The 24,100-nt window shown below is 47.9% G+C and overlaps 1 non-coding gene across 1 annotated transcript in view; it reads right to left on the bottom strand.

Annotated features, from left to right (window-relative positions):
• Nucleotides 1–1,498: 1,498 nt before the first annotated feature.
• Nucleotides 1,499–24,100, bottom strand: part of LOC119463521 (uncharacterized) — a 40,653-nt gene continuing 18,051 nt past the window's right edge. Inside the window, exon 3 of the transcript XR_007463515.1 lies at nt 1,499–2,061. This is a non-coding gene — a transcript (uncharacterized LOC119463521). The remainder of the gene's footprint in view (nt 2,062–24,100) is intronic.

The raw sequence follows: 24,100 nt of genomic DNA, 5'->3' as shown, positions 1-24,100 counted from the left end.
CGCCTTAGTTCCCTTTCATTTTTTTTTCCGACGACGTGTTGCTACGTTCCAACGGTAGTTGAAACATGCAGCGACTGTTTGACAATCTTTTGGTGTTTCGGCGGTGGCCTCCAGTTTCAGATACCATAGACTTCTGATAAAACGTCAGTTTTTGTTGGATTATCAGGGTCTATTGTAACGAGAGTCGACTGTGTGTGTGTACCGCTACAACGAAAATCACGGGACAGGCGGAAAATTTTGTTGTGGCGGAACATTGTTGACGCGAAATTAGTATGTATATACGGTATTTTCCGGTGGTGCGTCTTATACACAGGTGCTACTTGTGTACGTTTCCTTCCCCGGCAAAACTGCCGTCAAAATTGGACTGGAGGCTATGGCCACGCACAGCATGCTGGGTTGACTTCCTCTGCCACTTAATTGCTATGGGTTCTGTGCGCGCTATTGAGTTCCCGCAGGCCGTGCGAGGACGGAGGAGCAATGCAAGGGGTGGCAGGCCAACCACGAATCAATCGACCCCGAAGTTGTCGCATCTACAGATTGCTTGCAAGATATGGTGCGCGCCGCTGCGCTAACTTCACAGTTGCTACCAGAGTACAAGCCAAACCCCTCCCTCCCGCAATACCATCCCGCTGTCCTACTCTGTGCGTGATTCGGCTCACCGTCGCACGCTTTCACTCGCACATAAGGCATACAATGTTATCGCCTTCGGACTTTATACGGAACATCGCGGTGACCAAGATTGCAGAAATGCGCCTGGTGTGCCTTGTCGTTGCTATCGCAATTGTGTAGGACTGACACCCATACGCTTGCACGTGACCCACGTTCACGGAGTGAAATCGTCACTAATTTTTTTAAATCGTATACCGAACGAACAGGTGCGTCTTCTACACCAGTAAGACATGTTTCTTTTCTGGAGAACTGCTGTTTAATTGCGATAGCAATTATATGGACACTTCAACCGGATTTCTGCCGTCGGCATCGTCATCGCCGTGAGGTTCCATATAGATAAAATCTTCGCCGCGCGCCGTATGCCCGAGCGGAAGCGTGCGGGGACGCGCGCTATCACGGAGAGCGAATGCGCTCAATCTCCCACGCGCAAGCAAGGAAGCGGGAAGCCAGCGCCGGAGGGAGCGGGGGGGGGGGGGGGGGGCGCACTTCTACTCTGCCAACAACCGCACTCGTCGCTTCTACGCAATAGTATACCTCGGAGCTACAAGGAAACGCTTCAAGGGTTTGTCTCAGAAGAGAGGGCTGTTAAAGAAAAAAATAGATGTCGTGGTCCACTTGTGCGATTTCTTTAATCACTGCAAGGCTTCGATTTATTTATTTTATAGCGAAATTTGCATGTGCTTCCACGTAGCTTTGCACTTTCCAAAAACGGAAGTGGCAACACTTTTTTCTCAGAGCTACGAGAAAATTCTTGCATCGTGCGTATTTGCGCAAAACTGTCGAAAAAAAGTTGTCCACGTTTTATTGTTAATTTCACGTTCGTTCTGCGTTACCCAATTGAAGTCTCGCATCATCCAGGTTTTCTTCCCCGGGTACATTTGTCTTTACTGATCGTCGTGCTTCTCTTTGTTGTCATCGTATTCGTCATTGTGATGAACGCGTACGTGGCCTCTAAGCACGTTCATGTTCCCACACCCCTTGCCGCAGTGTGGGCAGTGTAGCGGGTACTGGCAGCTGTGAACGACCTGTTTGTGCCTCGTGGCATCACTGCTCAGTGCAAACCTCATTCCGCACTAAGAGCAGGCGTTCGGCTTCGTACCCATGTGGGTCAGCTGGTGAGTGATGAGATGTCTCCGTGTGAAGCCTTTTCCGCACTCAGGGTATACGTGATGTCGAGCGCTTTCGGCCGAGTGCTGCAGCTTCTGGTGAAGCGCCATGTGTGACGCGCGGATAAAGCGCTGGCCGCAGTCTGGCCACTTGTGCGGCCTCTCCCCCAAGTGGACCAGCATGTGGCTGTTGAGATGCCCTCGCTGGTGGAAGCCCCTGTCGCAGACGTGGCACACGAACGGCCGCTTGCCCGTGTGGATCCTCTCGTGCATGGTGACATTACCCCTGCGAAGTTTGGAATGCAAAACGAAAATGAACAGAACTGCATTTTGATGCTGGCAACAGACTTATCCTGCCACATCTGCACTAGATCAGATAGTACGGTTTCAGTTGGCATAAATTAAACAAATTCCAACCGTTGCTGCAGGTTTCGTGCAATCAGAAAAAAGGAAAGCGAGGAAATAATAATGAGTAGATGATATTTGGCGGATGTTATGTAGACGAAGAATTTCTGTCGAGCCTAACAGTTTTCTTTTATATACATGAAGTTTTCTAAATTAGCGGAAAGTAAAAAAAAATTGGGGGCAGCTTCACACTAGTGGTGCAAAGAATGGGCAAACAGTGAAGCAGGCGACCCCACCTAGCTTTATCTCTGTTCGGCCAAATTTTTGCGAGGTTATGCTTTGAGACTCAGCCACGTTTCGCGCAAGATCACCCCGGAATCGGCAGCCCAAGGAGCAACCAACATTCGGTCATTAAAGCATTTGGACGCTTCTGGATGCTCAAACGCTTTTCCTCGGCTTCGCGGGCTCGTAACTCCGAATCTTCTGGGAATCACCGACGTTTCGCCACTGCTTCGGCGGCACAATCCTCGGGATTTGGCCGAAGTCGTGTCACTCGCTCACGAGTAGCGGTGCGGCGGCTTTTGCGCCACGTTTCCTCTTTTTGGGAGTGACGCTCTTCTTCAGCCGCCCCATCTCTGCAACATGTGCTCAGCGGGAGATAGCGGAGCTTTGGTGTCGCCACAGCAGCAACGCGGAGCTATATATCTCGTGGGTCGGCGCACTGACATCAAGGCTTAGCTCCGTCTCTGCGCAGCCGCGGCAACCACTTCGCACGGTGCGGTGACGTCATGGCTCATGTAGCTGCGGCGAGGCTCGGCGCAGCTGTGGCGAAGCATTGCTAGGCGATGCATGGTGATGTCTCACCAGGCAGAGGTTTTGGGGCGTACCAGTACCATCCAGATAGCCGAGGCGTACGCACTCCAATCTATGACGTCATGCTACTTGGTCCGAAATTTTCATTGCCAAAGCTGGCATGACGAAAGCTGTGATGCCAAAATCACAGTTGCTTATGCGAAAGCATCCCCATTAGATTCTATGGCAGTCGGGCCAGGTAGCATGACATCATGGGTCGGTGTGCGTAGGCCTTATGCTATCTAGGTGGTGTAGGGCGTACACTCGACTGACCATCCTCAAGCTTAAACAGCTTCACTAGTTCGCAGAGGTATGTGCCATTATGCTTGGACCCTTTCTGCACTACCTCCAGGTTCGGCCCACATTTTTTGTTGGCACTAGGCGGCCTAACCAAGTGCTTACACAGCTCCGCTGTTAAAAAATGGTAATACGCAGAAATTATATTTTAAGTGCAGTCGAAAAACGTCGTATGCCATTTTGAAAAATGTACACTTTCACATTTAGATAAATAAGCGTTTAAATGTAAAGTAAGGCCCAAAGTGCGCATCGCTTGTGAAGTTTACACAACCAACAATATATATGCGGTGCTGTGTGTCACGGTAAATCACGTACATGAAGCTTATAGTGCTCAACCTGTGTATTTACCTCTGCAAATTTTAATAGCACTGGTAGTACCTGTAGAGCTTACGAAAAATGACCAGCACATCTAAGCTTGCGAAGGTCTTGCCTCTTTTTTCTGTAATAAAAGCCACTTAGCTATAATTAAATAAAAAAATAATAAAGACCTTTTAAGAGCTAACGTGGGTAGGGTGCAGCGTTACGCTTCGATTTGTCCAATCAAGTACAAACTCTGAAATATCTCCTTTTTACGATCGCCTGGTTGACTCCCACAAAACTTTCTGCATATGAATAAACAGATAATGTTGTGTCTGATCATGTGTAACAGAAATTCCATGCTTGTTTGTGCATGAAAACTGACAAGTGTTGCAGCACGCAGTGCAAACGTGCAAACATTTCCCATGTTTACAATTTTTTTACTTTTGTTTAGAGAGAAGAAAGCGTGCTTTCTTTTTAATTGAATTGCAAGTGAAAGTGTCACGACACCTAAACTGTAATGCAAAGGAAACGGTTTTCATACTAAATATATGAGACTACAGGGCTAAATTTCACCGCAGAGATTGAAAAGTGTGGTTAATTTATGGAACACTCTGAAAGCTTGTGCATGCTCGAAAATAGCAGGTAGTTTTCTGAAGCTGGAAGGGCAGGGCTGCGCGCATGCGCCGCAGTGGAAGAGCGGCCACGCACACGCAGTCTAGGGTGCCTCGATGGCCTCCTCGTCCACCGCTTCCCTTCCACTGGGAAGTCGCATGTGCTCTCTGCCGTGCGTTCGTTCCCCGTGAAACTGCGCGTCCCTCGCCCGCTTTCACTCGCACATAAGTCGCGTTTGCTCTCCGCCATGCATTTGCTCCCTGTGAAAGCGCGCGTCCCTCGCGCGCTTTTACTCGCACATACAGTATACGGCCAACGAGTTTTTTTTTCTATTGTCAGACGCGACCATTGAAGAGTGAGCCTTTAACAGTTTCACTACAAGAATTACGGCAGAACCTGTGTCCCGATGACTGTCAACGGTAATGCAATTAGCAATCGAGCTATGTAGTGACGAACCACATTTCGGAAGTCACTTTTAACAGCGGAGCTGTTTAAGCTGACAGTCAGTCCGTGGAGCGAGTACAAAAACCTCGCTGAACGATGAAGTCACCACGCGTTTTCTAGCAACCACCTCGCGGAGCGTGCTTCGTCTTCTCTCTATGCACATTTGCCTTGACATGGGACGTTAAGGACATTGAAGGAGAGAATGCGCGCGGCGCGCGCTAAGCTCGCGAGAGAGAGGAAATGAGAGCGAGAAAAAATTGTAGCATCACCGAGGCAGCACGCAGAGCTGCTGCCGAAGCAGTTCGCGTTTCCTCGCGTTCGCCCTGAATGCGCGCGGTGTCCGTGACTGCAGCAGGCGCCTATGGCAGCAGCTTGGCCGATTTCGACCAGCCACGCCCCGCCCAGACAAGTGTGGAGGCACAGCTTGACCGCGACGTCACCAGGGAGATAAAGCTCGGAGCCGCCGCTATGGCGGCAGAACTCTCGTTGACTCCGTGGTGAGTTCATGTAGCCTTGACATGGGACGAGCAAAGAAGGTCCGGACACCCGAAGAAGCCACTTATCTTGAAGCATGTCGTGTGGCCAAGCGAGAATCTGCGCGTCGGCGGCAAGCCTAGCAGCACTTAGCATTTCCTAGCAAAACGGCATCTGCAACTGTCATCTGCAAACTGAAGGTTGCTGAGATATTTGCCGTTGATCCTCATTCCTAAGTTTCCCCAGTCTAATAGCTTAAATACTTCTAAGCGAGCAGTAAATAGCATTGCACAGATTGTCTCCTTGCCTGACCCCTTCCTTGATAGGTAACTTTCTGCTTTTCTTGTGGAGAGCCAAGGTAGCGGTGGAATCTTTGTAGATATTTGCCGAGATATTCACGTATGCCTCCTGTACTCCTTGATTACTCAATGCCTCTATGAACGCTGGTATCTATCTCTACTGAATCAAATACTTTTTCATAATGCATGAAAACCATATAAAGAGGTTGATTGTACTCCGCAGATTTTTGATTACCTGATTGATGACATCGATGTGATCCATGGTAGGATATCCCTTCCTGAAGCCCCCTTATTCTCTTGGTTGACTGAAGTGTTATCGTGATTTTATTGGAAATTATCTCTGTGTATATTTTATAGAATACTGAAAGCAAGGTTATGGACCTATAATTATTCAATTCTTTAACGTCTTCCTTCTTATGGATTCGTATAATGTTGGCATTCTTCCAGTTCTCTGGTACACTTGAAGTCGTGGGGCATTGCGTATAAAGGGCCGCAAGCTCTTCAAGCATGATGCCTCCTCCATCTTTAAGTAAATCTACTGTTATTCCATCTTCTCCTGTCGCTTTTCCCAGGGTCATATTTTGCAAGGCCCTTCTAACTTCATTGCTAATTATAGAAGGAGCCTCTGTATAATATTCATCACTCTTTGAATGAAGGTAGCGTGGCTGCTCTGGGGACTGTACAGGTGAGTATAGAATACTTCCGCTGCTTTTACTATATCATCGAAATTGCTGGTGATATCACAGTCAATGTGATTGCATTAGTAGAAGAGGAAGGAGTGTGAGCGGAGAAGACGAGAAAGACGACACAACTTGGCTTCGCAGGACGCTGTCGATCGCTGTCGGACGTGCTCTCGCGATTCTGTGGTTCCGGCCACCGTTCTACCTCTTGTCTCGTATCCGAAAGGGGATTGGCCACATTTTAACTGCTCGTAGGGCTTTGTTTCTTCTATAGGTTTTTTTTTCTTTTCCAGGGACTGTGAATGCCGGTCTCCGGTCCCGGCCAGGGCTCGCCCTGGTCGGCTAGCCGTCCCACTGAGTCGGTGCCCCTGGAGTGTTTTCTTCGGAACGGAGTCAGTACCTTGCCCGTGGCGCTCGTTCCCACGGATGGTGGTTCCATTCGGCTAACCGAATCAGAAAGGTTCCAGGAGGAGCTGCGCGGTATTACCGAGCACTTCGTTGACATTTCGGAGGTGAGGCGTTTTGGCAAGACAGGCATTCTATGTAAGTCTTCTAACGTTCAGTGCCTTAATGATTTGCTTAACTGCACGAGATTCACTAGCATCGCGGTTCGTGCTTTCGTCCCTCCTCATCTCGCATGCGTGAAAGACATTGTTCGCGGGGTTCCTGCCGATATTACTCCTGAGGCCCTTTTGAAGATGCTCTCTCCGGCTGGTGTTGTTTCTGTTTATAGATGCAATAGGTTGGTGGGTGATAACCGAGTCCCAACTGAGAGCGTCATCGTCTCGTTCGCCGGTTTAACGCGCCCGTCTGAAGTGAAGGCTTGGCCGTATTTGTTCCGCGTGGAGACATTGTCACCTAGGCCATTGCAGTGCCGAAACTGCTGGAGATTTGGCCACAGTGCTAATGCATGTAGATCTTCAGTGAGATGCTGTAATTGCGGCGGCTCTCACTCTACATCAGCCTGCGACGAAGATGCACCTAGGTGTTGCTTGTGCGATGGATCTCATAGTGCTACAGATAGTAACTGCCCTGCGCGAGGCCATGAGATTCAGGTGCTTGAGATCGCGGAGAAACGTCATTGTTCCCATGCGGAAGCAATATCAGCAATATAGGAGCGCGATGTTGGTTACGCAGCAGCTGCTTCCCTGTCAGTCAACATCTCTAGAAGCCACAGTTTCGGCCGCTGTAGCCGCAGCCATTGACAAGGCAATGCCAATAGTTATCGAGCGACTGTTTAACACTTTTGCCGAAGGTATAACTGAGATGCTAACTGCCAAATTTAATAGCCTCCTCCAATCGCACTCTGCTACTGCTGACCCCACTCCATGTAGTATTCCCGCGCGCCATTCAAATGAATCAAACTTTGAAAATCAGGCCGAGGTTGAGTCTGATACCTCAGTTTGTTCTCCGGTCTCAGCAACTGCGGGACCTAGCCACTCATTTGGACACATGAGGCTTGGAACCATCAGCAATAGACGCAAGGGTTCCCCACTTTCTCCCACGGATACTCCTAAATCTAAGCCTAAAAAAGGAAAGAACAGTGATCACCACGAGCAGGATGCGTTGCGTTCTGCCGTGGAGTCATCCATTCTAGGATCGCCATAGCATCAGTAAAAGTTCTCCAATAGAATTGCCGCTCTATATCCTCAGGTTACGTTGACCTTCTTTATTTAGTACACAAAATAATACCAGATGTTATTTTACTTCAGGAATCATGGCTTTCGTCACATCAAAGATTTACTATTAATAATTTTCGAACATTTCGTTTAGATCGTCCAGGTAGGGGCGGTGGGCTGCTAATACTAGTTTCATCAAAATGTATCATAAGGTAACTGTAACTTTTGAACATGTGTGTTCAGACTGCGAAATTTTAGGATTAGATTTTTTGCTGCCAGGTTGCTCTGTGTTTACAGTGGTTAATACGTACTTCCCGAACGGAGTCAAGAACACTGATCACCTGGACTCACTGTTCCGAAACTGTTCAAATGCAACGCTCCTGGCAGGAGATTTTAATTCGCATCATACTTCTTGGGGAATTAAAACAGATGGTTGTGGAAAGAGGTTGTGGAATTGGGTGCATGACAACAATTTTCAATGTCACAATTCAGGACAAGTTACCTTTCTACGTGGGCGATTCTCTTCTGCATTAGATCTGACTTTCTCCTCTGCTAACATGTCTATTTCATCTTGGGACACCTTTGACAATGGAACAAGTAGCGATCACTTACCCATCACTTTTGAAATTATGCTTTCACGTCAGGCTCCTATTATACGACAAAGACGACTCATTAATTATACAACTTATAAATCAACTATAAATGCAGGCTTATCAGCGTTGAGTACTTGTGATGAACAACGGAGGGCTGACTCTGTCGTATCGCTTTTAAACTCTTCTATTCAGCCTGCTGAGTTTACGGTTATGTCTTGCAGCTCACCGTCGAAGTCATCATGGTGGAAAGATGCTTGCACACGGGATTATAGGCGAAGAAAAGCAGCGTGGAAAAGTCTCCAACATAATCATTCACCGAAAAATTGGATGGACTATAAATTCTATGCAGCTCTATTTAAACGAACTGTGGCGATAGCTAAAGATGAACAAAAAAATGCAATACATACGTCTTTGTCAAAACCAGAAAGAAGATCGGCACTTTTTAGGTTCTTACGCAACAAAAAAGATGTTCAACAGTCCGTATGGTCATTTTCTGCTGTTCTATCCCCCAAAGACGCGGCGGATTCACTAAATAATATCGCGAAAGGGCTTGAAGCACGCTTTTCTTCGCTTTGTCCCAGACCAAGGAGGTTCAAAATTTCGACATCTGAATTTGTAGAAGTTACCATGACAGAATTATCCGATGTCATCTTATCTGCACATCAATCGGCTCCTGGACCGGACCGTATCACCATTACTATGATTAAATTATTGTTTAACTCTTTCCCAGATGAGCTCTTGAATATAGTTAACTGTTCACTACAATATACATGGATTCCGACCTCTTGGAAAATTGCAAAAATTGTGCTTTTGCTTAAAAAAGAAAACCTCGGATATATCTTGGACAACATTCGGCCAATTGCACTTACATCGAATCTAGTCAAAATTGTAGAAAAAGTAATTCATGTCCGGCTCCTTGAATTTACTTCTTCTCGTGGTATTCTGTGCTCGAGACAAATAGGATTTAGGCCTCATTGTTCCATTTGGTCAGCTCACGTTGAGTTAGAAAGCCGCATTCGACTCGCAGGACAATCAGGAGATATATCGGCATTGGTAACTTTAGATATTGCAAAAGCATATGACAGTGTCAAACATGAAATTTTAATTTCTCGATTAGTTAGCTGTTCTGTTCCAGACTATTTAGTAGCCTGGATACAAGAGTTCCTTTTCGATAGAGAACTTTTTTTGTTTCAAGGATGGGGTGACATCGGATACGTATAAACAGACGAGAGGCGTACCACAGGGATCAGTTCTTTCGCCACTTTTATTCAATACTTTGCTATCTTCTGTGCCAATCCATCAGGATGTACAACTCTATCTCTATGCTGATGACATTGCATTTTTCTCATCAGCAAGGGATATTAATACGTGATACCAAATTTTGCAATCTTATTTGTCTGAACTCGAGTCCTGGCTGGACGGCCCGTCTTTTTCGCTTAACGTAAAGAAATGCGCTCTACTAGTGTTTCCATTGTCAATTCCTGTCTCTATTTCTCTTCATTATCGTAATCAGCCGATTCCGCAAGTTCCAACTTTGAAGTACTTAGGGATAACTTATGATGGTAAGCTAAACTGGCAGCAGCAAATAGAAGCAAATGCTAATAAAGGAGAACGTGCAATGGCATTGTTGCGCCGGTTCAGCAATAAAACACAGGGATGCGTAGATCTACGTTGCTGATGATTTATAAGCTTTACGTCCGCCCCATTCTAGAATTTGGTTGTGTTATTTTTTCAGGATGTGCAGCATACAAGCTAAGACCTTTAATTCTACTGGAAAGGCAAGCGCTGCGTCTCTGCCTCGGGCTGCCAAGTTTTGTGGCTAATAATGTTCTTTATCTGGAGTCTGGAATTATTCCGCTTGATTCCAGATTTAAGCAACTTACTGTCCTGACTTTCCTGAAGCTTTATGATACACCCCTTTCCAATTTGCAACCCGTTTTCATCAATTCACCAGAATCATTTTTCAGAACAGCATGGCGGCGTTACCGACAGCCACAAGTTATTTTTGTTCAATCGCTGTTATCAAAACTTCAAGTTAGCCTACCGCGCCTGATTTCTCCAAAGTCTAATTCATTCGAAATAAAACTCACTTTTGATGATATTTTTCCAAAACACGCAAAACTTCTTCCTGCGCGCATACTTGAAGGTCTCCTTCAAGACCATCTTAGTCAATTTCCGTCTCATTTGGTTATTTCTACGGACGCATCACAAAATTTAGAGAAGGCTGGTGTTGGCATCTTTTCGAATCAACTCAACTGGTCTTTTGCTCTCCGTCTCGCCGATTACACTCCAATATTTCTTGCTGAATTTCTGGCAGTTATTCTTGCAATCCGAAAATTGGGTCCACAGAATTCTAAGGTAATAGTTGTTACAGATGCGCTTTCGGTCTGTACACATTTAACTTCCAATAATAATCAGTCACTCCTACTGAGTATATTTTCGACTCTTGCCCCAGAAAATTTATCCGAAGTCCGCTTTGTCTGGGTCCCCGGACATAGTGGAATCTTTTTAATTGAATCAGCTGACTCGCTCGCTTCGACATCACTAAATGGTCTGGTCATAAATATTCTTCCTGATTTCTCTTTTATAACAGGAGCTAGATTTAAATGCCTTTTATTGCTGAGTTGCCATGACTCGTCTATACTTTCTTCAGACGATTTTCAACATTTAAAATTTCGGTGGAACACGAGCAAGTACCTTTCACGCCAATGTGAGGTGACGCTGTCAACTTTTCGCTGCAGAGTTCCCCGCCTAAATTTTTATCTTCATAGATCCGGTTTATCAATCACTGACCTCTGCTCGTTTTGTAATCAACCGGAGACTATTGACCATTTCTTTCTTTCTTGCCACCGCTTCTCCTCCCTCCGTAGAATGTTTCTGTTATTTCCAAGCAGTAATCTGGGTTTGGCACTTACAACGCCAAACATTTTGTCTTTTGGGGCCTGTCAATTAGGCACAAGTCAGGGTTCTATGATCACTGCTGTTCACAAATTTATTGAAGCATCCGGAAGGTTACGCTGCTAGGGCACCGACCGTGGGACATGTTATTTTATGTTTATTTTTGTAGTTAGTTTTCTCTCAATTTTTATTTAGTTAATTTATCTATAGGACATCTTAAAATCTGTCTTAAGGAGTTGCCAAAATTTTAATTTTGATTATTCACCTTTACCATTTTGTTCGTTGTTAGGTGCATGTTTTATTTTATCCAGTGTGGCCAATCCCCCTCGTGGGTACGAGCCATGTTTTGAGGCAACAACAACAAGAACGTTTTTTGCTCGTCCGAGGCTCGCCCTGAGGCCTGTTTAATAAACTCTGCCTCGCGTCGTAGCAGTTTTAGTGGAAGGTGCTGGGTACTTGAAGTAACGACGGACCCGGAGCCATTTATTCTTCGCCGGAGTCGTCGCCTCGCCGGACTACCACCTTCGCCTGTTAACATGGCCAACGAAGGAGACGCTCGGGGACTGATACCTCCCGCTCCGGGATCAATGCCTGCTGGTATGTGGCGCTACTACCGAGAACCTCGGGTTTTCGCCGTGAGCAGGTGAAGATGTAGAAGAATGGCTCAGGCATTATCAACGGTAGGCAAGTCCAACGACTGGGACACTACCTACCAACTAAACAATGTTGTCTTCGCTCTCACTGACACGGCCCTGATGTGGTTTGAGAATCACGAAGAATTATTAACGTGAGAGCGTTTCGTTCATGACCTAAAGGAATACTTTGGCGACTCGGACGCAAAAAAACGCGCAGAGCACACCCTGGCACAGAGAGCACAACTGCCAGGTGAGACTTGCACTGCCTACATCGAAGAGATCATGAAATTGTGCAAGCAAGCCAACGCAAGAATGTCCGAGGAAGACAAGGTCGGGCACCTGCTTAAGGGCATAGCATAGGATGCATGCAATTTTCTGATCGGCAAGGACAGTCTCGCTTCAGTGTCCGATGTCATGAAGCACTGCCGTACGTTCAAGATGCTGAAGATGCGCCGAATAACGCCAAAGTTTGGCCGATTGGCCAATGTTACCACTGTGGCCAGCATCTATATGAGCTCTTCATTTGACTTTGAATCGACCATACGCCACATCGTCCGCGAGGAGCTGGACAGGCACAATGAGACATGTCACCTGCCTGATGTATCTGATGCCTCCTTTTCGCAAGCCCCGACTTCTCCACGTTTGAATGGATGGCAACCACCGGTCAACGTCACGGATTTATCAGATTACCGACACGCACCGGCATGGAGAGGCCACTACCCTTCGGATACTCGATTTGAACCTTGCCCTCGTTACCCACGTTCCTCTGGACGCCCCACCACTGGCAATGCTCTGCGTTACAACCAAGTAATTCGTACTAGGTGTACAGACGTCTGACAGCTCTGAAGACTACCGCAGAAGCCCTCCGCTTCCAACATGCTACATTTGCGGCGTTCTTGGCCATATATCCCGTTTTTGTCCTCATCGCCAAAGATCTCGGTACAATCAACTTGCTGCCCCAGCGCCCAACGGCCTTCTATGGCGCAATTGCCTTCTAGCAGCAACTTTTGGCAAGGAAACTTACGGAACCGCTCACCTGCCTCCGATCGTAGCGTGACGCCACCTCCTGTTCCTCGATTGCACCGGTGTCCTTCACTGCGGCGTCGTTCAAGATAACCACCACCGGAAAACTAGAGAGCGCGGCCAATGGAGGTGAGGTCGCTGGAGATTCGCTGCTGAAAGATATGCCTCCGCCTGTGTCAATTTTGAACAAATAAAAGTCCTCCTTGATGGTGTGTCTACATTGGCGTTAGTGGACACAGGTGCTCTTGTTTCTGTGATGAGTCTCGCTTTCCAAAGGTTATTAGGATGCAAAGTGGTATTTAAATGGAACCAAGTGGCAACATCTTGTGGCGTGAGCGGGGATTCGTTGCGGCCTGTTGGTTTTTGCACTGCATAAGTGTCACTGGGTGGTAGAGTTTTCACGACTGAATTTACAATCCTCCCCCGTTCCTCACATGATGTTATATTAGGTATTGATTCCCTACAGATGTGCGGTGCCACCGCCAGCCAAGTTTCCTTTTTTCTGCTGAATTCTATCATTCTCCATCAGGGCCTTCCTCGAATAATCATCAGTGACCGCGGCCGCCAGTTTACTGCAGATGTCGTGGAAGAGCTTCTTCGATTATGCGCTTCCAGCTTTTGCCACTCGACACCGTATCACCCGCAAACAAATGGGCTGACCGAGTGTACCAACCGCACACTGGTGAACATGTCCATTTACGTCGCACCGGACCATAAAAACTGGAACGAGATTTTGCCCTTCATTACATACGCTTTTAACACAGAAAAGCACGAGACTACTGGCTACAGCCCGTTTTTCCTGCTCTATGTATCGAGCCTAATGCACACAGTGGTCACCACAAGAAGAAGCCTTTATTCACAACACGGGAACGCATATATAGCCGGGCTTGTGCACAGCGCTGTCTTGGCTGGCCGTTGCATCCTTTCTTTGAAGAATGAAAACACAGATAGCACTGAAAGCACTCAACATCGATGCGTAGCAGTCAACACTCTAGGCTGTTTCAGTCTGCTGGAACCCGTGCGTGTAGGCGAGGCGGTCTGGGGGTCTTCGCAGTCTGGTAGATCTTCGCAGTGAATCTGCAATGTTGAGCACACCTGGTGTGCCTGCTGGTGGCTTGCGGAGGTTCTTGCCTCTGCTGTGTGACTGCGCTCGGAGATGAATCGGGGGCGTCGTCGCAGTAGTCCGCCTGGTAATGGATGGTTCGATAGAACGCTTCAGGTGTTTTGCGAAGGTGCTGTCCATTTCGACGGAAAATCCGGCCATCCTCAGTCAGAACGGTGTACGATCTCGGGGCCACGAGATCTTGGACTTGCGCTTTGATATCCCATCTACCATTTTGGAGGATTCGGACGACGTCTCCTTTCTGTAGTGGAGCTAGTGGTCTTCCTGCGGTCCTTGCTTGAACATGTTTTTAAACGAGACCTGAGGATGACGCTGAAAAATCTGGAAGTAGCATTCTTAGACTTCGTCCCATTAGCAGTTCCGATGGTGAACGGCCACCTTCGAGAGGACACACCCTGTAGTTGAGAAGGCCCAAATAGAAGTCCTCTTTTTTGGTCCCGGTCTTGCCCAGAAGCCGCTTGACCACATGTACGCCCTTCTTAGCGAGTGCATTGGACCTGGGAAAATGTGAACTTGAAATCGTATGCACAAAGTCATAACGAGCCGCAAAATCTTTAAACTCTTTTGACAGAAACTGCGGGCCGCCATCACTGCAAACTTCTATAGCCGGATATAAACTTTAGAAGGCTGCGGCATTTGCCCCTCAAAGGCGGATGCACACCAGCCTCCACCAATAGGCGCGCACTTCAGGTGATGTCATGAGCCGGACGGCTGGTGTCCCCGCCGACGGAGAACATGCCTAACATGGCCGCCCTCGCTTCGAACTGGGCCGGTCGCGTCAGCTCTGTGCATCTCGCTTCGTCAGAGTGAATTCGAATTGTTTGTGGTGGTCTGTCATGCCGGAAATAGTATTGTGAGCTTACGATGCACAATTTGTGCCGCGTGCGTTTGTTCTGAGCCGTGAGCCGGCGAAGAAAGATTCCAGCGAACATCGGTGACGCTGCGCTGCGCTTCGTGTGTAAACAGGATCCCGCGGCGACATACCGCTGTAAACAAACATTGTGCGTGTTTGTTCCGTGGTGTTTTTTTTTGTTTTGCTCCTAAGTGAAGTTACGACGAGGAGAGTTTGCCAAAGTCTGGTACCTACTGTGAGTGGCGGGTATGTTTGTGTACTGTGCCCCTGCGTTTCTCGTTGGACGTGGTGAAGTGATGGAGCAAAACCATTATCAGGATAAATGAGAAAAGCGTGCGCAGATGAAACCAACCTGCGAGTTTCTCAGCAGAAAAGATTTGTGAAAGCAACCTCCAACGCAGATTCGTTGCTGCCAGCTCAGCGTGCAAACGACCGATCATTGGCAGCAGTGTGATAAGATAGCCGAGCGTCTAGCAGCGTCGTTCGAGTGTTGTGTAGCACCGTCGATTGATTGCTTTCCACCAATGCTAGCAACCAGTGACTAACACGCGCTGCTTGAGCGAATGTCATTGGATTGTTGGCGGTCAGGCGTTTGGAAGCAGTGTTTGTTTCCTTAATGTCAGCCTCAATGCTAATATAAAATTATGACTGATACACTGGTGCCGTTACAAGGGAGCTTGGCATGAATTCGCGTCGCTGTGTGACTTAGAACTCTTCGCTCACTGCACGCGCCAGCTGTAGAAAGCCTGCTGTGACACAATCGCGCATAAGCTGTGCTGCCAGCGCTCGACTTGCTTTCCCACAACACAGCTTTGCGCTTTGTCATGATATGTCGCTACTAAAAAATTCCTATGACAGTGAAGGCACCAGAGCCACAGTAGCAGTCATCCACCAAAATCAGGCAGTTGACGGTCTATCAGTAAGAAGCTCGCATGCATCGATTGTAGAGGAAACCGCGACCGCCCTTGCAGCAACACTCTTCTGCGGACTGTATACTTACCGACTAAGTACATGAGAGGACGAATTTCACATATAGCTCATGCCATCCTATGGCAGGCATGAACACGAGCCACGAGAAAGCGGCTCATCTGGGTGGCGGGTCACCAGGGGTAGCCTGGAAACGAGTTAGCACAGAACTCGGCCCAAGCCTTCCTTCCCCAGGCTCTGTCTACTGACCCCTCAGACCGCGGCATTGTTACCAACAACCATTACAATATACGCAGATATACTGCAACTGCATCGTCTGCAGAGACAAACTCTACCTCATCATGCTAAGGGACTTGCTAAAGCAGAAGAGACTCGTCTGCGCAGGCTCCCAACTCTGTCGTACTGCAGCCCGGCCGTGCTGGCCAAAATAGATCCTGAACATTTTAACGCTACATGTAAACTCTGTGGCGGCCGGGCTGACCTCTACCACATGGTTTGGTTGTGCCAAGCAAACAGCAGCAAAGAGAAAATTACGCAGCCGATGTGGGAGGGGTGGGAGGCCTTGTCCAGCCCGACTCTTGAGCACTAGCGGAGCCTCGTGGAGCGGGCATGGGTGGCAGCCCAGTCTAACGGAGTCCTGACCTTCTCCAGCAATAACTAATACAACATATAATGTTCAATAAATGTTTCATTCATTCATTTTCTGCCTATGCTAACTATGGCAGAGCATGCTTTTTTTTGCCAATGTCTTCTGCGTATCCTTTGTTGAGGTGCGCCGTTTCGTCTTGCGCACTCAACAACGCTTTGTTTGCGGATTTTTATGTCATCGTCGTCACATCATGCAGTGCACCAAAACATGTCGATGACAATTTATGACGCCACCATCGAACACCTTTATCGCCATCAGCAGTATAGCTTGGAATTATTGCCATTGTGCCCATTTCATTTCTGTGGCCAGTTGAATGCCTAGTTGCAAAATCCTGTTCCTGAATTTTTGTTTACATGTGTTCGTCCACTGCGAGCACTGCACGAAGGTAACCCGCTAGACATCTGCTCATATCTCTGCCATAAATAAAATTCAGCCACTTTGACGTGCACCCGACATGCTTGTGGGCTGAGTGAGCGGTCAAATATAATTACCGCGAGATCACACCATAATAAACCAACACCATATATCACACTGTAGCTTCACGCCATAGCTTCAGCCAACTTGTGTTGATGTTGATTCCTTCTCAACTCACTGCTTCACTTCGTCCTCTGTCTTCCTATCTAACCACTTCTGGAAACATCACTATGTGAACCTAATCTAACCGATGTAATCCGTAACAATATACTGTTGTTCACAGGTTGTGTGAAAATCGGGTTGAGAGAATGAAATCCCGTCCCGGTTAGCATGTGGATTGACGAAATAAGGCCTAGCTGGTCACCCTACAGATGAACTATATGCTATATAGGGCTTGAGAAAAGGCTTGCGAAGCAAGTTCCCGTCTCTCAGACACGTGGTGTTTCTGGCGTGCATGGTCCTTCTCGGCAATCGCCTGTTTTGGATGGTTTGTGAGCACCTTGGTGAGCACTGCATGATGTGACGACGATGACATAAAAATCCGCAAACAAAGCGGTGTTGAGTGGGCAAGACGAAACGGCGCACCTCGACAAAGGATACGCAGAAGACTTTGGCAAAAAAAAAGCATGCTCTGTCATAGTTAGCATAGGCAGCAAATGAATGAATGAAACATTTATTGAACATTATATGTTGTATTAGTTATTGCTGGAGAGGGTCAGGACTCTGTTCGACAGGGCTGCCACCCACGCCCGCTCCACGAGGCTCCGCTGGTGCTCGAGAGCCGGGCTGGACAAGGCCTCCCACCCCTCCCACATCGGCTGCGTAATTTTCTCTATGCTGCTGTTTGCTTGGCACAACCAAACCATGTGGTAGAGGTCAGCCCGGCCGCCACAGAGTTTACATGTAGCGTTGAAATGTTCGGGATCTATTTTGGCCAGCACGGCCGGGCTGCCGTACGACATAGTTTGGAGTCCTGCGCAGACGAGTCTCTTCTGCTTTAGTAAGTCCCTTAGCGGGATGAGGTAGAGTTTGTCTCTGCAGACGATGCAGTTGCAGTATATCTGCGTATGTTGTAATGGTTGTTGGTAACTGAATGCCGTGGTCTGAGGGGTCGGTAGACAGAGCCTGGGGAAGGAAGGCTTGGGCAAGTTGTGTGCTAACTCGTTTCCGGCTACCCCTGGTGACCCGCCACCCAGATGAGCCGCTTTCTCGTGGCTCGTGTTCATGCCTGCCATAGCATGGCGTGAGCTATATGTGAAATTAGTCCTTTCATGTACTTAGTCGGTAAGTATACAGTCCGCAGAAGAGTGTGTTGCTGCAAAGGCGATCGCGGTTTCTTCTACAATCGATGCATGCAAGCATCTTACTGATAGACCGTCAACTACCTGGTTTTGGTGGATGACTGCCTACTGTGAAAAACCCTCTAACTGGGCCCGCAGCGTCGACGAAGTAGGCTCCCTCTGCACTGCTATGGCATTCATTCAGGGCTTTAGCTCGGGCTGCTCTTCTTCCTTGGTGGTAATCTGGGCGCATGTTGCAGGGTAAACGCAATGCCAGGAAACAGCACCACCATTCACGGGGTATGTCTTGCCTGCGTGAGGCTGTAGGAGGAATAGAAATGTGGAGATCATCCAGGACCTTCCTGCCTGTTTTAGCAGCGCTCAGGCGCATAAATTGGTTCGTGAACTGAGCCTCAATAAGCACCTCAGCCAAGAAACACAGCATCACCGTCGACCTCAGCATAGATTACATAAACTTTCAGACCCAACGAAGCACTCGCGACAGCACCTGCGTACTTGTCAATGAGCTGTACTAGGCTATAATACGGCGCCAAACGTCATCAAGCTATCTGACCCTTACTATTATGACAGCCAATGGTGAGCTTACAGGCTCTGATCTCGCAACCACTTTCAATGATTTTTTCATTAATGTAGCAGATTCTATATGTCCATCGGTGACGACATCAGTGCCAGACACAGTTTATCTAATCACTCCCTTAAAAAATTTATTGCGCTTATGCCTACTACTACTCACGAAATAGTTTCATTAATTCATAAGGTAAAAAATCATGTTTCACCTGGGCATGATGATATACTAGCAGTACCTTTGAAGCATGTATCTTCTTTAATATGTGACGTCTTGTGTTACATCGCAAATTGTATGTTAGAAAGCAGAGTATACCCAAATCAGCTGAAGATAGCGCACGTATGTCCAGTTTATAAAAGTGGGGGAAAGAATGACATATCTAATTATAGACCAATTTCTGTTCTACCCGTTTTATCAAAAGTTTTTGAAGGTGTCATTGTCATATGTAAGAGGCCGCCTGCGGCGCGAAAAAGAAGAAGAGCACGTGAAGCACGGTGTTCGGAACGGCACGAGCTCTCGAGGCGCGTGAGCCGAGGCGTGATCGAGGGATGAACGGCGCTGTCGGTGGATTATCAACGTGGCTCCGGGCCAGGAAGGTCGCATCTCCAGCTCCGCTCTGGCGACGGGAGACTTGGGGGTCTGGTTGAGTCCATGACGTTGGCCGTCCAAGGTGTGTGGCCGTCGACCTCGGCAAGTTCGAGCGAGGCTCCTGGACTGGCTGCAGCCTCTCACGGCAGGACCGGGCACCCCAGAGAGGATCCCCCTTCTGCGGCAGACCGGCACGTTCGATTCTCCGCGGGACGCCACGTCGGCACTCACGAAGAGGTAGCGACGCATCCCGACGCTAGGCCTACCCAGGTGGGCCTAAGCAACGCTGAGCGCCATCGCCGACGAGTTCACCGCCGATAAAGAGACAACGCGAGGCGTCGACACCTACGGCACTCTCAACGCTTCCGACGAGCCCGACACGTGTGTGACAAGAACTTCAAGACGACGATCCGTAAGAGACGATCACGTTTTGTTTACGACGCAGTTAGGCCGGGGCCAAGGTGGTCAGACTTTGACGAGTCAGCGCTCAGACTGACGTAGAAACTCTAAGACGGAGTTAGGCTCCGAGACAGATTATTTTTCGGGTAGTTTTGGTATTTAGTCAGAGTTTTGTATTTTGTATTGAGCAAGCATTTTTTGTTGAGTGATGTCTAGTTTCGCATGCCTTTAGTTTTGACTTTCGGTTTTAGTGTTGTGCGCCGCGTGAGTTCACCATCCCTGTACATAGTAAATCCTCGTTTGCTGTTTTGCCATCCCGTCTTCCTTCTCCATCTCTTCTAACACCCGCACGCTCCCGAGATCGGTGACAAAAAACATCACAATTGGCGAGCCTGCCAGGATCCGTTCCAGGATTTATTCCAGGATCCGTCCCGGATTCTATCTTAGCCCAGTCACCGATACTCGGGAGTAGCAAAGATGGAGTGGGAACGTTTGGCGGCGGTAGCAAAGGATTTAAACCTGTCAAAGGACGAGACAATGACTTTTTTCGAGTACACTCGTCAAGAGAAAGAGAAGGAGCACGAACGAGAACATGAACGAGTGCGCGAACAGCACAAAAATGAAAAAGAAATTTTGGAACTTAAGATAAGACTAGCGGAGATGGGCGCGGGTTCTCGCGACGGAACGAGCTCACCCGGATCGGCGTCATCTGACTCGGCTTCTTCCAGACCAAAGCGGATTTGCCCTAGAAAATTAATGGCTCCTTTTGACGAGCGAAGAGACGACTTGGATGCATATTTGCATCGGTTCGAAAGAATAGCGGTCGGGCAAGGCTGGGAGAAGAGCGAGTGGGCTAACGCCTTAAGCCTATGTTTAGTGGGTGAAGCTTTGAGTGTATATGGGCGCATGACAGCAGAAGAATCGTTAGACTACGACAAGGTGAAAAATACTTTATTACAGAGATTCAGGTTGACGGCAGAAGGGTTTCGGGAGAAGTTTCGGTCATGCAAGCCAGAAGACTCGGAGACAGGCAAACAGTTCGCGTGCCGACTAACTATTTTGAAAGGTGGATAGAGCTTTCGGAGACTGACAAAACGTATGAAGCAGTTCGTGACAAAGTCGTAGGTGAACAATTTCTGGCCAGGTGTAGCAACAGTTTGGCAATATTCCTCAAAGAAAGAAAGTTACAAGAACAAGCGGAACAGTTCGTAGAGGCACAAGGGTTGAAGAATTTGGGAAAGAGTGATAAAGATACGCACGCAGCAGCGGTAGAAGAGGTGAGGAATCAAGGACAAATGAACAGACCAAGGGGACCGCAGAGGTGTTTCCTATGTAATCGGTTGGGTCATGTAGCGATGAACTGTCGAGTGAGAGATAATCGTCACGAAGCATCGGTAGTTTGTCAGTTGTGCCAAAAGAAAGGTCACAGAGCAGATGAGTGCAGGACTAGTTACATGGATCAGACTGCATGCATTATGAGCGCAAGAGAGGATGGACAGAGAGGGCAGAACATGCCTGTAGTGGAAGGCGAGGTAGAAGGGCATAAGGTTACAGTGCTGAGAGACACAGGAGCAAATACAATTTTAGTGAGGAAAAGTTTAGTGTCGCATGAAAGCATGACCGGATACGTTAAACCAGTGATCTTGGTAGACAAGTCAGTCAAGTATCTGCCAGAGGCACAGATACAAATATCGACACCCTTCTATACAGGACTAGTCACAGCTAGATGTGTGGACGATCCCCTCTATGATTTGATTGTGGGAAATGTATTGGGAGTGAGGAAGGCAGATGACCCCGACCCAAATTGGAAGAGGACCGAAAAGGACGTGGAAGAGAAGGAACGCTCAGAAGAGCAAAAGGAGGAGATGCAAGACACAGACGTAGCAGCTGCAGTACAAACACGAGCAAGTAGCAAGGGCATCAAACCTTTGCCAGCATTGCAGGTTACGGCCGTGAAGGGGTTAAATATAACTGTAGAAGAATTTAGAGAATTGCAGAACAAGGATGAGCCGATAAGAAAGTGTGAACAGAAGATAGGAGAACGGGTGCAAAGGAAAAGGAGTCGGACAGTAGCAGGGTTTATAAAGAAGGATTTATTGTACCGGAAATGTATATTTAGTTCAGGTAGGGAAGTATTACAGTTGATGGTCCCGAAGGAACTGAGGAATAAAGTACTGAAGTTAGGGCATGATAGTGTAACGGCAGGTCACCAGGGAATCAAAGACACATTACAAAAAATAACAGAAGAGTTCTTTTGGCTGGGAGTGCAGAGTGACGTGAAACGATATGAAAAATCATGTGACGTATGCCAAAAGACGATGGCTAAGGGGAAAAACGAGGAGAAGACTGGTGTTTGTTTGGCAATTGCCCGATGACAAGGACATAGGGTTGACGATAGAGCCAACCAAGTGTGAGATAGGCTACAAGACTAGGGAATTTGTGGGGCACAAATTGGGAACGGGACGAGTCGAGCACAAGGAGGATACACAAGATAAGATGCAAACAGTGGGCAGGCCCCAGGCAGAGAAACAAGGTCGAGGAAGGATTTTCAGACCTACCCGAGCAAATAGAAGTTGGGCGGAGCGAGATGCAGTGTTTAACAGAGGAGCCCGTGCATATAAAGCTAAGCCTACGTATAACAGATATAATGAGAGGGAGCCTTACTTTCCACATAGAGTACATTAAGGGACGACAGAACGTGGGGGCAGATTACATGAGTAGGGCGATGAATTGACTAAGCAGTGAGAACATAACGCGGACAAAACAAATGTACATATTTGAAGTGGTGCGAACAATGAACTCATGAGTGTTGTGAACAGTGCAAACAGTGAAATGTGCGCAACAGTGCAGTGAAGTGTGGTGATAATCGGTAAGCACCGACGACGCACAGAGAAGCACCCAAGTCACAATAGTCAAGTTCACCACCAAAAAAGAAGACGGACGGTAGGCAGTTTTTTGAGAAAAAAACTCTTAAAAGGGGACCCATGTCATATGTAAGAGGCCGCCTGCGGCGCGAAAAAGAAGAGCACGTGAAGCACGGTGTTCGGAACGGCACGAGCTCTCGAGGCGCGTGAGCCGAGGCGTGATCGGGGGATGAACGGCGCTGTCGGTGAATTATCGACGTGGCTCCGAGCCAGGAAGGTCGCATCGCCAGCTCCGCTCTGGCGACGGGAGACTTGGGGGTCCGGTTGAGTCCGTGATGTTGGCCGTCCAAGGTGTGGCCGTCGACCTCGGCAAGTTCGAGCGAGGCTCCCGGACTGGCTGCAGCCTCTCACGGCAGGACCGGGCACCCCAGAGAGGATCCCCCTTCTGCGGCAGACCGGCACGTTCGATTCTCCGCGGGACGCCACGTCGGCACTCACGAAGAGGTAGCGACGCATCCCGACGCTAGGCCTACCCAGGTGGGCCTAAGCAACGCCGAGCGCCATCGCCGACGAGTTCACCGCCGATAAAGAGACAACGCGAGGCGTCGACACCTACGGCACTCTCAACGCTTCCGACGAGCCCGACACGTGTGTGACAAGAACTTCAAGACGACGATCCGTAAGAGACGATCACGTTTGTTTACGACGCAGTTAGGCCGGGGCCAAGGTGGTCAGACTTTGACGAGTCAGCGCTGAGACTGACGTAGAAACTCTAAGACGGAGTTAGGCTCCGAGACAGTGATAGATTATTTTTCGGGTAGTTTTGGTATTTAGTCAGAGTTTTGTATTTTGTATTGAGCAAGCATTTTTTGTTGAGTTATGTCTAGTTTCGCGTGCCTTTAGTTTTGACTTTCGGTTTTAGTGTTGTGTGCCGCGTGAGTTCACCATCTCTGTACATATTAAATCCTCGTTTGCTGTGTCGCCATCCCGTCTTCCTTCTCCATCTCTTCTAACACCCGCACGCCCCCGAGATCGGTGACAAAAAACATCACAGTCATTAATACTCGTCTCGAAAATTTTTTCAATAAGTACAATGTTATTACTTCCTCGCAGTATGGATTCCTGAAAAATCAACTGAGCAAGCCCTGATAACAGTAAAAGACAAAAGTATTAAGAACATCAAAATGAAACATTACACTCTTGGCCTTTTCTTAGATTTCCGAAAGGCATTCGACTGCGTTCATCACAACACCCTGCTACACAAGCTTAACAGTTATGGCATACGTGGTATTCCATCTGACTTGCTAAAGAGCTATAAATAACAGATTGCAGTATGTTCAGGTCAATGGCGTACCTTCAGAGAAATTGGAAATTCAGCATGGTGTTCCTCAAGGATCAATATTAGGACCGTTGTTTTTAGTATACATAAATGACATTGCTAACATATCCGAATTGCCTAATCTGGTCATGTACGCTGACGATAGGAATATATTTTTTGCATCCCACTCCTTGTCCCAAATGGAGGCTACAGCAAATGCATATTTAAGCTACATAACTGAGTAATGACCAAT

Source organism: Dermacentor silvarum, chromosome 9 (genome assembly GCF_013339745.2).
Source record: "Dermacentor silvarum isolate Dsil-2018 chromosome 9, BIME_Dsil_1.4, whole genome shotgun sequence".
NCBI lineage: Eukaryota > Metazoa > Arthropoda > Arachnida > Ixodida > Ixodidae > Dermacentor > Dermacentor silvarum.
The sequence above is the reverse complement of the archived record's forward strand: the minus strand, read 5'-3'. Positions and strand labels throughout refer to the sequence as shown.